Raw genomic sequence first — 15,355 nt, 5'->3', positions numbered from 1 at the left:
TCGAGGGCCGAAGGGCCCGTACTGCGCTGTAATGTTCTATGTTCTATGTTCTATGTACACTCTATTTTCCACATCTTTGCCACTCACTTATGCTATTAATATATTTTTATAATCTTCTTATGTCATCTTCACAACTTACATTCCTATCTATCTTAATGTCATCAGCAAATTTGACAACCATATCTACCATCTTAGGTATTTGTATAAAGTATAAAGAATTGCAGTCTCAGTGCTGATCCCAATGGCACAGTAGTCAGTGCATCTCACCAAAACACGCATTTAAACCTACTTCCTCCTCCTTGTTAGCTAGCCAATCTTCTATCTAATACACTACTCCCTCCACCATGAGTATTTATTTTCTGCAATAAACTTTGAAATGACACTTCAGCAAATGAATCCTGGAAATCTGAGTACAGAACATCTATTGGTTCCCCTTTATCCACAGCACGTTACCTGTTCAAAGCACTCCACCAGATTGATCAAACATGATTTCCCATTCACAAAACTATTTTGACTCTGTCTGAATGTATACAAGTGGCCCTGTTATAACTTTTTTTCTTGATAGCTACAAACATTTTCCATATGAAAGACATCAAGCTAACAGCGCTATAATTTTTCTGATTTTTGTCTCACTCTCTTCTTGAGTAAAAGTTGAATGTTCTATCTTCCAGCCTAATGGGATTAGACCAGAGCCAAGGGAAATTTGAAAAATTAAAACCAATCAACTATTTTACAAGCCTTTTGTTTTCAGACAGTAGAATGAAGTCCACCAGGATCAAGGCACATATTAGCCTATAACTTACTCAGAGTCACTTCTCCAGTGATTGTGGTTTTCTTGAGTTCCTCCCCTTCCCTCCTATTTCTTAATTTATATTATCTAAGATGTTACTTGTATCCTCTGTAGTGAAGACTGATGAAAAACACCTGAGAAATTGATTTGCCATTTGTTTACTTTTCATTATTAATTCTCCAGAATCACTTTCGGTATAACAAATGCTTGCTTTGTTAATTATTTTCTGCTTTAAATATTTGTAGGAACTTTTACTATCTGATTTTATATTTCTGGCTAGCTTTCTCCCATATTTTAATTTTTCCCTCTTTCTTCTGCCTTTGGTTATTCTTACTTGTTTGCTTTATGTACTGTGCAATCTTCTGACTTGCCATTCGTCTTTGCACAATTTTATGCTTTTTTTGAGTCTGTGCTGCTGGTTGTAAGCTGCTTGCGTACTCACTCACAATTGCTTATTGAGATTTACACATGTATTTTTTCAGGTTAGTGGTACATTCAGATTCAGGCTGGAGAAAGAAATTTGCCTACAAGTAAAAAAGTTGAACAAACTGGCATTAATATTCTGTAATCATAATTGAGCAAACAGCTATGGGTAAGCAGATAGATGAAAGGAAGTAGAATGATAAGAGTCAACTTAAAAATATTGGTAGTGGGTAAACAATAAGTATAGAAATATAAAGGGTTAAAGTTGATATTGTGGGCCATTTGGCCAGTGCTTGTGTTTGGGAAATATTGCAAATGACAATATTTCCCCTACCGGTCTTGGAATGTCCATTCCAAATATTCACCAACCAAGCACAAACTAATTAAACCTAAATTATCTTTCAATCTTCTTCTTTTACATTTGAGGCTGGGTCTGTCATTTTACAAAATTTAGGACCCTCTTGTCTATATCCTTTGATAGGTTATATGTAGAAGTATCAAGAGCTGTAACGTAGAGCAAATAAGAAAGAAATTGTGAATAAGGAATGAATAAGGGAAAACAAGTAGAAGGATAAGGGAAGCCACAGAGTGCTGCTCAACGAAGTCACTCAGTCATTTATGTATAATATCGCACAATGGTGCTTTGTGGTCACCTAACATCGGATTACAAAATCAATGCCAAAAATTGTTTGGCTAGGAGATGGATCTGAAGATCTCTGATGCCCCATGGTACAATGTGCAACATTTTGTACTTGAGGACACCCTGCCATTATGTATTTTGTCTAAATAATACGTCAATTTGACTGGAGAATGTTGCCACTGCAAACATAAGGGCTGTCACTTGCTTGATTTATGTGTGCGTTACTGACTGCCTGATGTGACAGTTGTCTCCTGGAAGGATCCAACAGTATGATAGATGCACGCTGTGATAATCTTTTTTTCCATTAATCTCATCCAAATATTATGTACCAGTTATGTTCAGCAAATGCTGTATCTGAGGCAGCCTATCTTGTAAATACAACGTAGAGTTAAGGCAGCTCTGTTTTGATACATTGAGGTGCAAGTAGAGACTTCTACAAATCAGGGTTAGTAATGGATGTGGCAAATGTCTTCAGCTTTGGTGCATTTGCATGTTTTGGCCCTTCACAAATCTCCATTCTTCATCTCAGTTGTGGGACACATTCAGAATCCCAAAAGGAATATTCATTATTATTCAGATTGCAACATCAAAACGAGCAGTAATGAAATATTATTGGTGGGAAAAGAACAAAAGTGCAGGACTAACCAGCAGAGCAGTACTGAGAAAATGCTGCACTACTGGAGGTGATATTGTTCAGTCAAGTCTTATCTAAAGGGTTTTTTCTCTTGAGTTTACCAAGCTTAGTAAGGGTATATCATAGGAAGAATATTAGTCAATAGTTGAAAACATTAGGTACCACTCAACTAGTAAGATGGCTGCCGGAGATCACATGACTTTTGTCATTTGGACAGTTGACAGTATTGAGTATCTGGTAAATAATTAATTGAATATTGATATAGGTGAATGTAACTCAGAGCTAGCTGTGGAAATTCACACATCATTAATTTTAGGATGGGCCAACACAAGAAGACTATGAAGTTTCTAGACTTCCTGACTCCATGTCTCATACTGGACAAAAAGGATGATTAAAACTCAGTGACTGCTATAAACTTCCCATTATATTGTGATGCCCTCCCCACTTCAAAGTAGACTGGGTAGGCCTTAGAAGTGTTAACCCACAGCATAGGATGTGGAATCAACATGAATACAGTATGTTACATGGAAAAAGCTTTGAAATTGTGAAAAGCCACATGGTGTGACAGCCATTTTGTTATCTGTTTAAGATTGAGAACCATCAGTCATCAATCAGTCTGAGGTGCAAAACCTGAAACTAGCTTCAAATCAGAAAGCAACCAAAATTCTTAACACTTTTCTAAGCTCATCTATTAACCAACCTCCTAGATATTTGCCAACAAGAAGCCTTACGACCTGCTGTGAACCCTTCAATTTGCATGACTGTCACTTCAAGTTTAAATCATCAAAACCATTCAAGAAATCACACGCCAGCCACAAAGGAGACCAAACTTTTGAAAATAGAAACTGAGTTAACTGCAATCCAGAAAAGAACACCAGTTTTTCTATATACTAGGAGTGTGTGTGTGTGTGTATGCATGAGAGAGAGAGAGATTGGGAGAGATAGAGAGACTGAATGTATGATGTTGTATTAATCTGGAGTAAGTGTAAGAGAATAAATAATTTTTATTTTTGAACTCATGAAAGCTTGCAGTTGAATTATTTAATTAGAATACATGCACCAAGGATAAGAAAAGACAGACATCTTTCCATACAAAACATATTTATCACAGGCAGCAACAAAACACATATGTTCTGACAATGACCAGTGAAAGTAAGAGATCCAATGGTGATATCTGAGGCAGCCATATTTCTTCACTTAGTCAACATAACTGAAATAGATATCAGGTCTTGTTATGGCACATAAAGTGTCTGCTTTGTTTCTCTGCATCATTTAGATAACTGTACTTCATTGGCTCTGAAGCACTTTGGACTTCTGATAAAGTGAAATGTGCTACAGAAATAAAACATGACAGTGTGGATAAATACTGTAAGAGATATAAATAAGATATGAGAATGAGTATGTAAGTGATAAAGCAACTCAATGTTCAAAAATATGAAACAAAATACTTTGTGAATCAGAAAATGAGAGGAAGCATAAACAGCCAGATTCTTGACATAACAGGAGAACAGAAATATTGAAGGGTCCAGATACATGGGTCTATAAAAGGTGAAGTGCACTTTTCAAATATTAAAAAAGTAATTGGTAAAAGAAGTGATTTTGCAATTGTGTAAAATATTGACTATCCACAATTCAAGTATCATATGCAGTTCTGTAAGAATATCACATCACACAAAAAGTGCAATGAAGATTCACCATAAAGTACAAGGTTGCTCAGTGGCTAGCACTGCTGTCTTACATCACCAGGGATCCAAGTTCAATTCTACTCTCAGGTGAATGGTCTATGCAGAGCTCACACATTCTCCCCACGTCTACATGGGTTTCCTCTGAGTGCTCTGGTTTCCTCCCACAGTTCAAGGATGTGCAGGTTAGGTGGATTGGCCATGCTAAATTGTCCATTGTGTCCACTAATGTGTGGGTTAGGTGGGTTAGCCATGGGAAATGCAGGGTTATATGGATAGAGTAGGAGGATGAGTTTGGGTGGGATGTTCTATGGAAGGCTGGTGTGGACTTGATGGGCTAAAATGCCTCCTTCCACACTGTAGGAATTCTGTGACTATTGTGAAAGGAAAGTACAGACTTTTTTTCCCAGGAGAACAAATAAAGTTAAGGGCATATCCAAGCGAATTATGCCAAACTTTGATACGTTGTTAGTGGTAAATAGTAAAAGAATGTTTCCATTGGTTGGCAAATTTATAATAAGTAGATTTGGTGAGGCACAGACTTGTGATCACCATTGAGACAAAGAATATGAGGATAATTTCTACCTTAACTGATGGTGGAGTGAATCACTGCCTCTTGTAGATCTCATTTGGCTTAATTTCCATTATTTGCTACCAAAGATAAAAAGGACCCTCAATGGAATTATTAAAAAGGGAGTTTAATAAGGGACAAAATCTAAAAAAAAAAATTGGGAATGGCCAAGCACATATCATTGGAATAGATCATTTCACTTGAAGAAGTCACACCAGCACGGACTCAATGGACTGAAAAATCTCCTTCTGCCTTCTTTTCTAACAGGCGAATGCCTCTTGAGAATATTTTGTATGTCAAGTGAACAATAGTATTACTGCACATTTTGTTTCTAACACAATTACAAGAAAGTTATCTCAGTAAAAGTGCATGAGTATCCCCATTGGATATACAACGGTAACAGCTTAAAGGTATGGTTGAGCTCCAGACTCTTTCAAGGGATAGTTATGCATCATGAGTTGTTTTTAGAATTGTTTACAATACTTTCTTTTGGATTTATCATCTGATTATCATCACTTTTATTCCCTTAGTCCATAGTAACATGATGCTTCAGCTTGTTGATTTTCTTTAGTTTACAAAATGTTTTGGCAAGTCTTCAGCAGCCCACTGGCATCCTATGTAAACACAATCGATCACCAATATTATTTCTCGACATCTAACAGACAAAATAAAATCTGAATCAGAGTTAGGCACTGCTATTGTGTTTTCCACATGTATGCTGCGTGCAGCTTGCAGCAGAATAATTTATTCTTTATTGGAAGAAATATCAAATCAAGAGCTTGTACAATACTGACGTACTACTGCCAGCTTCTCCCATGGGCCCACACTTTATTATAAAGACCTTGAGCTCATAATATGGGATAATTGCTTTTGGTTGCTTAACATCGATGTCTGAAATTATTTTCCATTTTAGCTGAGATGTGAAAGTGTTTAAATATTTGAATAATGCCTCAACTTAAATAGTGGAGTATATAAGACAGTCGTGTTCAACCTTGACATTATCTTCTTCAGAAATGAACAAATTCCCTGAATTATGGCTGTCTTTAAGAATGTAAGAAATTACAACCTTTCAACAGATAATTCAAAATGCTCTTACTAATTGAAACAGGTTAGAAATTGATCTTAATTCAATTAGTGTAAAGTAGATGAAGGAAAGGGAAATGTGATGCAGCACAAAGTAAGCAAGGTTTTATTTAAATTATAATGAAGATTTAATGTTAGGTGATTTGGTCATGCTAAATTGCCCTGTAGCGTCCAGGGATGTGCAGTTTAGGAGGATTAGTCATGGGAAATGAAGTGAAATAGGATGAGTGGATGGGTCTGGGTGTCATGCCCTTCAGACAGCCAGTGTGGACTTGATGGGTTGAATGGCCTGCTTCCACACTGTAGGGATTCTGTGATTTTATAATTCTATGATTCTATGTCACACGGACAGATTCTGCCTCAAAGGATAGCATCCCTGCCTCTGAGCTGAAAGCTCTGGGTTCCAGTCCCATTCCAGGAGTAGATAGTAAGAACTGCAGATGCTGGAGTCAGGGTCAATACAGTGCGAAGCTGGAGAAACACGGCAGGTCAGGCAGCATCAGAGGAGCAGGAGAATCGACATTTCGGGCCTGGATCCTTCACCAGTCCTGATCCTTTGATGCTGCCTGACCTGCTGTGTTCCCCCAGCTCCACATTGTATTGCAGGAGTAACTGCCCATGGTGACTGTGTCCATGACACAGCCAAACAGGTCAGTAATCAATCTGCTGATTCTTTCAATGTATCCATTGCAGGCAAGAGAGGTTCTTTGTCAGTTATTACTGACAATGTGCATTGGCAGCAAATCAGTGTATGACAGAAATCCCACAGAAAAAAGGCATAAGTTGAACAACATCCAATACGGGATGAACATAGCTGTGGACAAATAACTATCATAGATAGTAAGAACTGCCGATGCTGGAGTCTAAGATAGCACAGTGTGCCCCTCTGATGCTGCCTGTCCTGCCGTGTTCCTCCAGCTCCACACTGTGTTATCTTAAATAACTATCATGATGTCCAACAAAAACATAAAACTAACAGTGTGTTACATAAGAGTCACTCTGTGATTATACAATAGTGTTGAATTATCACAGTGTAGTATTTTATTGACAGAGGTCTTGATATGTAAAGGGTAGCATTGCTACCCCTGAGGCAGAAAGTCTGAATTCAAAGCAAACAGATCAATTATCAATCCATAAATACCCCTTGGATATTCCAATATCAGGAACTAAGAGCAGGAAAGATTCATGATCAGCTGCATGATGGAAAGAAAGTTGACACCTCAAACATTATTTTCTGTAGTTCCAGACTGCAACATGCTTGTAACATTGCATGTTGCCACAGCAACTCAGTTTCCCTCAGTGAGCTGCAACACACCACCACCATTACTTTATTGCGGCATGAAATATTCTTCATTTGCTTTACTTTCATAATATGAGACTTTGTCTTGTTTTCAAAGAAGACTGTGCAATATTGCAGCCAAATTAACTCTTGTTCTTGCTTGGAACTTGCACATCAAGTAAAATTTTGTTGCCTGTGTATGTTCAATCAAGGTAAATATTCACACTGCCTTTTAAATTTGCAATGAAAAGAAATTGTATAAAGTAATGAAATATGTGAGGTTATTTACTTTGGAAGCAAACCAAGAAGGCAGATTACTACCTGAATGGCTGTAAATTGGGAGAGGGGAGTGTGCAGTGGGACCTGGGTGTCCTTGTGCACCAGTCGCTGAAAGTAGGCATGCAGGTGCAGCAGGTGGTAAAGAAGGTAATGGTATGTTGGCCTTCATTGAGAGATGTTTCAAGTACAGGAGCAAGGATGTGTCGTTGCAGTTATACAGGGCCTTGGTGAAGCCACACCTGGAATATTGTGTGCAGTTTTGGTCTCCTTTTCTGAGGAAGGATGCTGTTGCTCTCGCGGGAGTGCAGTGAAGGTTTACCAGGCTGATTCCAGGGATAGCAGGACTGACGTATGAGGAGAGATTGACTAGGTTAGAATTGTTTTTGCTGGAGTTCAGATGAAATGAGGCAGGATCTCATACAGACTTATAAAACTCTAACAGGACTGGAGAGGGTAGATGCAGGGCAGATGTTCCCGATGCAGGGTGCGCCTGGAACCGGGGGTCACAGTCTGAGGATTTGGGGTAGGCCATTTCGGGTGGAGATGAGGAGACATTTCTTCACCTAGAGAGTGGCGAGCTTGTGGAATTCGTTACCACAGGAAGTAGTTGATGCCAAAACATTGAATGTACTCAAGAGGCAGCTCGATATAGCATTTGGGGCGAATGGGATCAAAGGTTATGGGGAGAAAGAAGGTGGACAATCACCCATGATTGTGATGAATGGACGAGCAGGCTCAAAGGGGTGAATGGCTTCTTTCTGGTCCTATCTTCGATATTTGTATCTTTCTATAGTTCTATGATACAAGTTGCATAGCGCTCATAACATTAAATTTTAATGCTTCGTAATTTCCTTAAAGTTTCTTGTATATATTTCATTTTGAATGAGTTATACCTGAGAAACAAATTTCATCCCCTTGGCACAAAGGTTACTGAGAACGTTTATCCTGGAAATAGTTTCTCAAAGCTTTATTAAGAGTATAACCCATTTTGTAATAAATATGCATCACAAAATAATTTGGTTGACTGCTAATTATTTACTTGAGCATTTATACAACAAACTACACTTTCTGCTGAACATATAGAGTGAATGAGCACAATGGCATACATGAAGAAGTGATCGCTCTGTGAATATTAATGGTTAACAGCACTACAGGAATGTGAAAAGAAACAAATATTTGTGAAACATTCCAGTAGTCATAAGAATGCCTGTTATCTTTTCAATCTTCTAATTAATTGGGCTTGTGTGATTAATTTAACTTGGTCTTCTGAAACACTTTATTACATTAAGATAAAACAAAGAATTACGGCTGCTGGAAATCTGAAAGAAAAACAGAAATTGCTGGAGAAACTCAGGAGGTCTGGCATCATCTGTGGAGAGAAAACAGAATGAACGTTTCAAGTACAGTAATTGTTCTTCAGAACTGATAGAATCTAAGAAAAACATGTCCATATTTAAATAACTGTAACCAGGAAACTTGTGAGTAACTGGACCTAAATGGATTTTCTAATGAAATGTTGGCTCATCGTACATCAAAGAAATTCAGGGAACTGGATTCTTAAAAGGATCTCTGAAAATGGTCCATCATTCCAAATATTTATAGTTTAATTTGAACTGATCTTTGTGACTCCCTACCTTCTCAACCATCCATTTTTATTAAACTTGTGTCCGTTTAAATACTCTACATAAACCTAACATATCAAACAGCACAGGAGGAGTAGGGGAACAGAAGAATTAAAGTTAAATTGTTCTCTACCAAACTAATAGTAGAAAACATCCTATTAGTAAACAGATAGATGGAAATATTCCCAGGCCCTGACAAACATAGACTGTCAGATGAGAGGTCGAGCAAAGTCCCCTTGACATCAAAATCAAAAAGTTGCATCTTCCAACCCAGTCTCAAATTTTAAGATGAGATGCTCATTGGTGACTCGCATGAAACTTATTAACATTGATTATTCTCCATTATCACCCTAATTACCACCTAATCACGTCTCATTAATATGTATTTTCCCATTCTCCAACCTACTGGGTAGAAACTCGGCATTGAGAATTCCTAAAATGCAAGTCAGGATGTGCAATGTAGTGATTAGAACAAGGTCAGCTAATTGGATCTCATAGAATATGAATCCCTTGATTGAGGCTGTTAACCTGGTCCAATCAGGGAGACTTCGCTGACAGATATGAATAGGAGTGTCAAGGGTTCTGTAACTCCAGGAGCTGGCTCTGAACTAGCTGGGTCAGTGGAATGTACTATGCATGTGTAAATGATGACGGGATTTCGGCTTTTTGTGGAATTCTTCCAGCTACCTAATAAGTCAGACTCACTGCCTGTTCTTCCAGACGTCCATCTTGATCACTATGCTTCAACATCTCAGAGAATGCTCCATGGGCAACCACACATCGAAGAACATTTGCATCTGACATGTGCTGCACCATTGTGGCACATCTTTGATCCACCTGCATACGGTTCTGCACTTCAGCACTGCACTTGGGAATGCACTGGCACCTTTTTTACTGCAATGCTGTTGCCAAGGCACTTTACCCACTGGGACATGTGCACAGGACTGGACAAATGAGCATCTTGGGGCAGCTCTCTTTGTGGACAATTGCATTGTGCCTACTTGGATGTCTTGCCTCACCTTTTCACACTTTGTCCCCTCAGCCAGATCGTAAAGGCTTATAGTACTCCTGTCTTGCCTTGACGTTCAGTGCAGGCAGAAATCAGGCTGCTTGCTGTGGTTTTCAGCATTTAAGAAAACGGAGCAATTGGGGAGCGGGTTGTGGGAATGCTTTATTGGTGCTGACAGATCTCATTGTCACACCTACAGCATGTCCCAGCAGCCCATGCTGCAAACACATGGCATGTGCATCAACTAAATGACCATGTCTCAAAGTCAAAGGGGAGTGGCTGGCAACCAATTGAAGAGGATCTGACATCCATCGGGGGGTGGGGGGGGTGCGTTCTTATACAGTCACCCGAGGGGCAGCCACGATCTGGTTCCTCACCTTGCAGGGGGCGAGGAGACAAATGTTAGGGATCCCGTTACCTATCTTTGGTTCTTTCTGCCTGATTGTGGGCTATTCTCTACTGGAATTAGACAAAGGGAGGAGTTGAATGAGATTAAAGTAGTCAGCAAGTCTGTTAGTGCTAGTGTAGCTGGTAAAAATATCCTCGTGAGTGAACAGGAAGTTCAGAGGCCGTGCAGAGATGGTGGTTTGAGGAGGCTGGTTGAGACCAACTGAGGAAAGATGTTGCCTGACCCTGGCAGGAGGTTGGTGCAGTCACAAAGATAGAGTTCTCTCATAGCAGAGGCTAAGATGGTAGCACCCACCAAGGTAGAGTGCTGTGCTCTCCTCCAGGTGACTGAGACACAGTGACCTAGATGGCAATCTCAAACCCAGCTGGCAGCTTGTCTGGGGGTGGGGGGTTAGGATGGCCCTCGTCTTCACCACCCTGCCCAAAATGACCTCCAAGACACTGTCCACCAAACAGAGCACTAATTATCCCTTAGCTGCCATGTACACAGCTAATGGCAAAAACCATGGAGGACGGCCACAAACTGACAACACTTGACTGAGTGTACAAACACCATGTAAAGGTGGTACGAGGACCAGGAATCCCAGGTCCCCCAACAGTAGCAAGCACTTCTGGCTATGGTGGGTGGGAGAATCAGACTAGCATTGAATAAGATAGACATCATTGGGATGGGCATATGAGAAAATATATTAGATAGCGCAGAAGAGAAGCCTTCCATGAAACTCAATAAGATTCAGCGCATTGTCCTAAGATTCTAAAGGAAACTTAAACAATCCTAAGGCTACAAAATAAATTGAGAGGAGAAAGCCAACATTAAACTGACTCAATCTCACTGAATAAGTATCTGTTGTACATAAATAATAAATAAACAGTAAGTATTTACCAATTAATTTCAAATCAAACTAATTCATCAGCTAATTAATACTAATGCTCAAGTGAATCAATTCATTCTAGATATAAATTGCTGCTAATTATTAAATAAAGATTTGAGATAGCACAACAAGCAATGTGTACTACAATGTGGGAGATGGTAATTAGCAGGAGTATTTCAGATTACCACATCTGCAGCAAATACCTCTGGTTTGAAATATTCTGACTGGAACCTTTTGAGCAAGAGTGCAAATTAGATACACTCCAATGGGTAAGTGAAGGAGAGAAACTTTTTGATAGTTATATTTTCCAGAATGTGTTACACCTCAAAGGAAGGCAGAGGTACATGGACTGATGAGTGCGACTGTTAGACAACAGGCTAAAAGAAATCAATTGGAGATAGAGCAGGAGGGCTAACAAACACTAGCCTTATCCAACTATTTACCTTCCATCTGTTATGCTGAGAATTCAGTGTTTTGGGCGGACATGCCAAAAGCTAACCATGGTACATCAAATAAGAGTCAATGCAAGATGTGGGAGAGAGAAAAGCAGAAAACAAAAGTTGCAATCATATTGGATTTCATCATTAGAGAGACAGATACTGTCCTCTGCTGTTGCAACTGAGAGACCAGTGAAGTGTACTGCCTTTTTGGTGCTTTGGTAAAAATAATTTGGGACAAAAGAAAATAACTGTGGAAAGACAGAGAATGTGAGTTGTGAGCAGCATACAAAGGGAATTAAAGCAGGCTAGGTCAATGCAATATAATGTGAATGGGTATGATGATATCAACTTAGGAAGGGGATGTGCAGAGTATTTCTTAAATGGTGATAAATACAATACAAATACACAAAGGTAAGTCATCGAGAGCTAGAATGGAGTTGCAACAAACAATTTGGAAGGCATTCGGAAGCCTTTCACAAGGTGATTTGAGTTTAGTAGTGACAAAGTCTTGCTTCAATTGTATAGAACACTAGTAAGATTGCACGAGAGTCTTGTGCGCAGCCCTTGTCCCTTGCCTAAGGAAGGATATCTTTCCACAGACCAAGTGCAACAGAAGTTCTCTGGACTGATTCCTGGGATAGTGGGACACTAAGAATAGAGGTTGAGGAGACTGGGCCTGTGTTCTCTGGAGTTTAGAAGTGTGAGCCGCAATCTCACAAAGTTCCAAAATGTTTAAAAGGCTAGACAAGGTGGATCCTGAAAAAAATATTTTTCCTTGATATGGGGTTTAGAACCAGGGGACCACAGGGTCAGAATAAAAGTCAAGTCAATGAAGATTGTCAGTGAGACAACAAGCAGCTCCTGGTTGTGGTAGGCCCGGAGATGGGCTCTACTGGTTGTCAGTGAGACAACAAGCAGCTCAGAGGGTGGAAAATCTTTGGAATTCTCCACCCTAGAGAACTGTGGAAGATCAGTCATTAAGTAAGTTTGAGACAGAGACTGATTGATAGATTTCAAGTATCTAATGATATCAAGAGATTTAAAGATAACGTTGGAATATGGTGTTGAAGTAGATGATGAGCAGCGATCTAATCCGAGAGTTGGCTTCATGGGCTGACTGGCCTACTCCTGCTCTGATACTCCTGTGTTGATTGGGAATATGGAAATACTAGGGAAGAAGATTTTTAAAAAAAACAAAGAGAAAGTATAAAATCAAATGGTTAAGGAACACAAAAATAGATAGTAAATTATTCTATTCAAAGAAAAACCAAGATTGGGATAGTGCCATAAAGGAAAATACATGATAAGCACAAAGTTTTGACAGCATAAACATCATGAAGGTGTTTCCACTTGTTGATGAGATGTCAGCCATAAATATAAATATAAATATAAATAAAAATAGGTGTCACAAATTTCAATAAATACTAATAAAAAATCATTCAGGCTCTGCCTATAGGCCATTCCTTTGCATACTGCTTGCTAAAACTTCACCCTCAGATGCTTCCTTGGTAATTTTTGTCCCTGGCTGTTTGCCATTACCTTCCATTCTCAGTCAGGAGACTAGTCTACTTCTACTGAAACAAGAATATAATTCATACTGTTGGTGTTATTCCATAATACATGCTAGACATCTACCTCACTGAGCTTACAGCCCCCATAATCACTAATAAATCTCTAATCATCAAATGAATCACGAATACAGCAAATTCAGAACAATCATCTTTATCTAGATAATGACCAGAACATTCAACTCACTATCACAAAGAGTAGTTAAAATGACTAGAAAAGATGTAGTTAAGGGAAAGCTGGATATCAGGGGAGAGAGAAAGCAATAGAATGATATGTTGAATGAATGATGCTTAATTGTCACTTGTACCCTGCAATGAACAACACATAAAATACAGTGAAAAGCTCCGATTGTCGCCACAATCCGGTGCCTATCGAATACTTCAGGAATAAAAAGAACCAAAAGACAAAGCTGAAAGAAATTCCATCTTCATTCCACTGCTTACACCATGAGGACTGACCCCTCAGTCGGCCAACCAACAATTCCTGCGTGGGTGGGAGGCCGGTGATGCCGGGGCCCACACTCAGGAGCCACCAGCTCTGCTGCCGCCACTGCCTTACTGACAACCAGGAGATCCCAGCTCCAGGCCTACCACAACCAGGAGAGCCCAGCTCCGGGCCTACCACAACCAGGAGCTGCTTCTTGTCTCACTGACAACCAGGCGAGCCCAGCTCCGGGCCTACCACAACCAGGAGCTGCTTGCTGCCTCACTGACAACCAGGAGACCCCAGCTCCGGGCCTACCATAAACAAGAGCTGCTTGTTGTCTCACTGACAACCAAGAGAGCCCAGCTCCAGGCCTACCATAAACAAGAGCTGCTTGCTGCCTCACTGACAACCAAGAGAGCCCAGCTCCGGGCCTACCATAACCAGGAGCTGCTTATTGTCTCACTGACAACCAGGAGGACCCAGCTCTGGGCCTACCATAAACAAGAGCTACTTGCTACCTCACTGAAAACCAGGAGAGCCCAGCTCCGGGTCTACTACAACCAGGAGCTTCTGCCACTGCTACACCATTAACCAGGAGACCCTAGCTCCGACCCCTAACCACAACCAGGAAACTCTGGCTCAGCCACCAGACCAGGCCACTGTCTCACTAAGAGTCCCACTCCAGCCGCTGCTCTCTGTGATGTCAGCTCCTCCACTACTGCTAACAGAAAGAAGATGAAAAAGAAAAAAAGAAACAAGAAGAAGGCAAAAAGGAAAGAAGGGAGGAAGAAACCCCCTGGAGTGGACAGGCCCAGGAGGCCGAGAACTACCTATCTTGCTGGCACCACAATCTTGGATATGTTGAAGGGCTTAGATGAAGAAAGGAGGCTTGTGTAGATCATAAACATCAGCATGGGCCTTTTTCTATGCTATTATTGTATTGCATTGCATGGTCAATATGTCAGTGTACCTTATTGTTAGATATATTCAATATATTATCACTTTATCAAAGCATATGTCCTGAGGGTATACAGGTATCATATTCCATCTTAGCTCAGATTACGTGCAGCATGAAACTCTACTGGAAACATCCTCCTCTGCTGTAACTTATAGCTTAATATTACCTCAGACACTTTTGTGCCTGATGAATGTAATATTTAGATACAATAATAAGTTATACTAAAAATGTGTTATACTTCAATACCACAATATCCACACTCAGATTCTTACGTTACAGGCGATAATATGAGACAATGCCACATTACGTAAAACACCCTTTTGGCAACACATTCGCACCAATAGATGTCACATTATACAACCTAACATCACTTGGTCTAACAATTTCATACTCACCACCTTTGAAAAATAATAATAAATAAAAGCAGAAAGTTTTGGAGAAACTCAGCAAGTCTGGCATCATCTATGAAGAGAGAAACAGAGTGACTGTTTTCAATCTAATACTGAAAGGGGCTGGAAAATCATCATTTTTATCTAATTGTTAGAGGGGAAGGAGGAGTGAGTGTACCTATTTTCTCCGTTTCACAGATGACAAGGTGTAGAGCTGGATGAACACAGCAGGCCAAGCAGCATCAGGGGAGCAGGAAAGCTGACGTTTCGGGCCTAGACTT

Source organism: Rhincodon typus, chromosome 4 (assembly GCF_021869965.1).
Source record: "Rhincodon typus isolate 14 chromosome 4, sRhiTyp1.1, whole genome shotgun sequence".
NCBI lineage: Eukaryota > Metazoa > Chordata > Chondrichthyes > Orectolobiformes > Rhincodontidae > Rhincodon > Rhincodon typus.
This window is presented reverse-complemented; position numbering follows the sequence as displayed.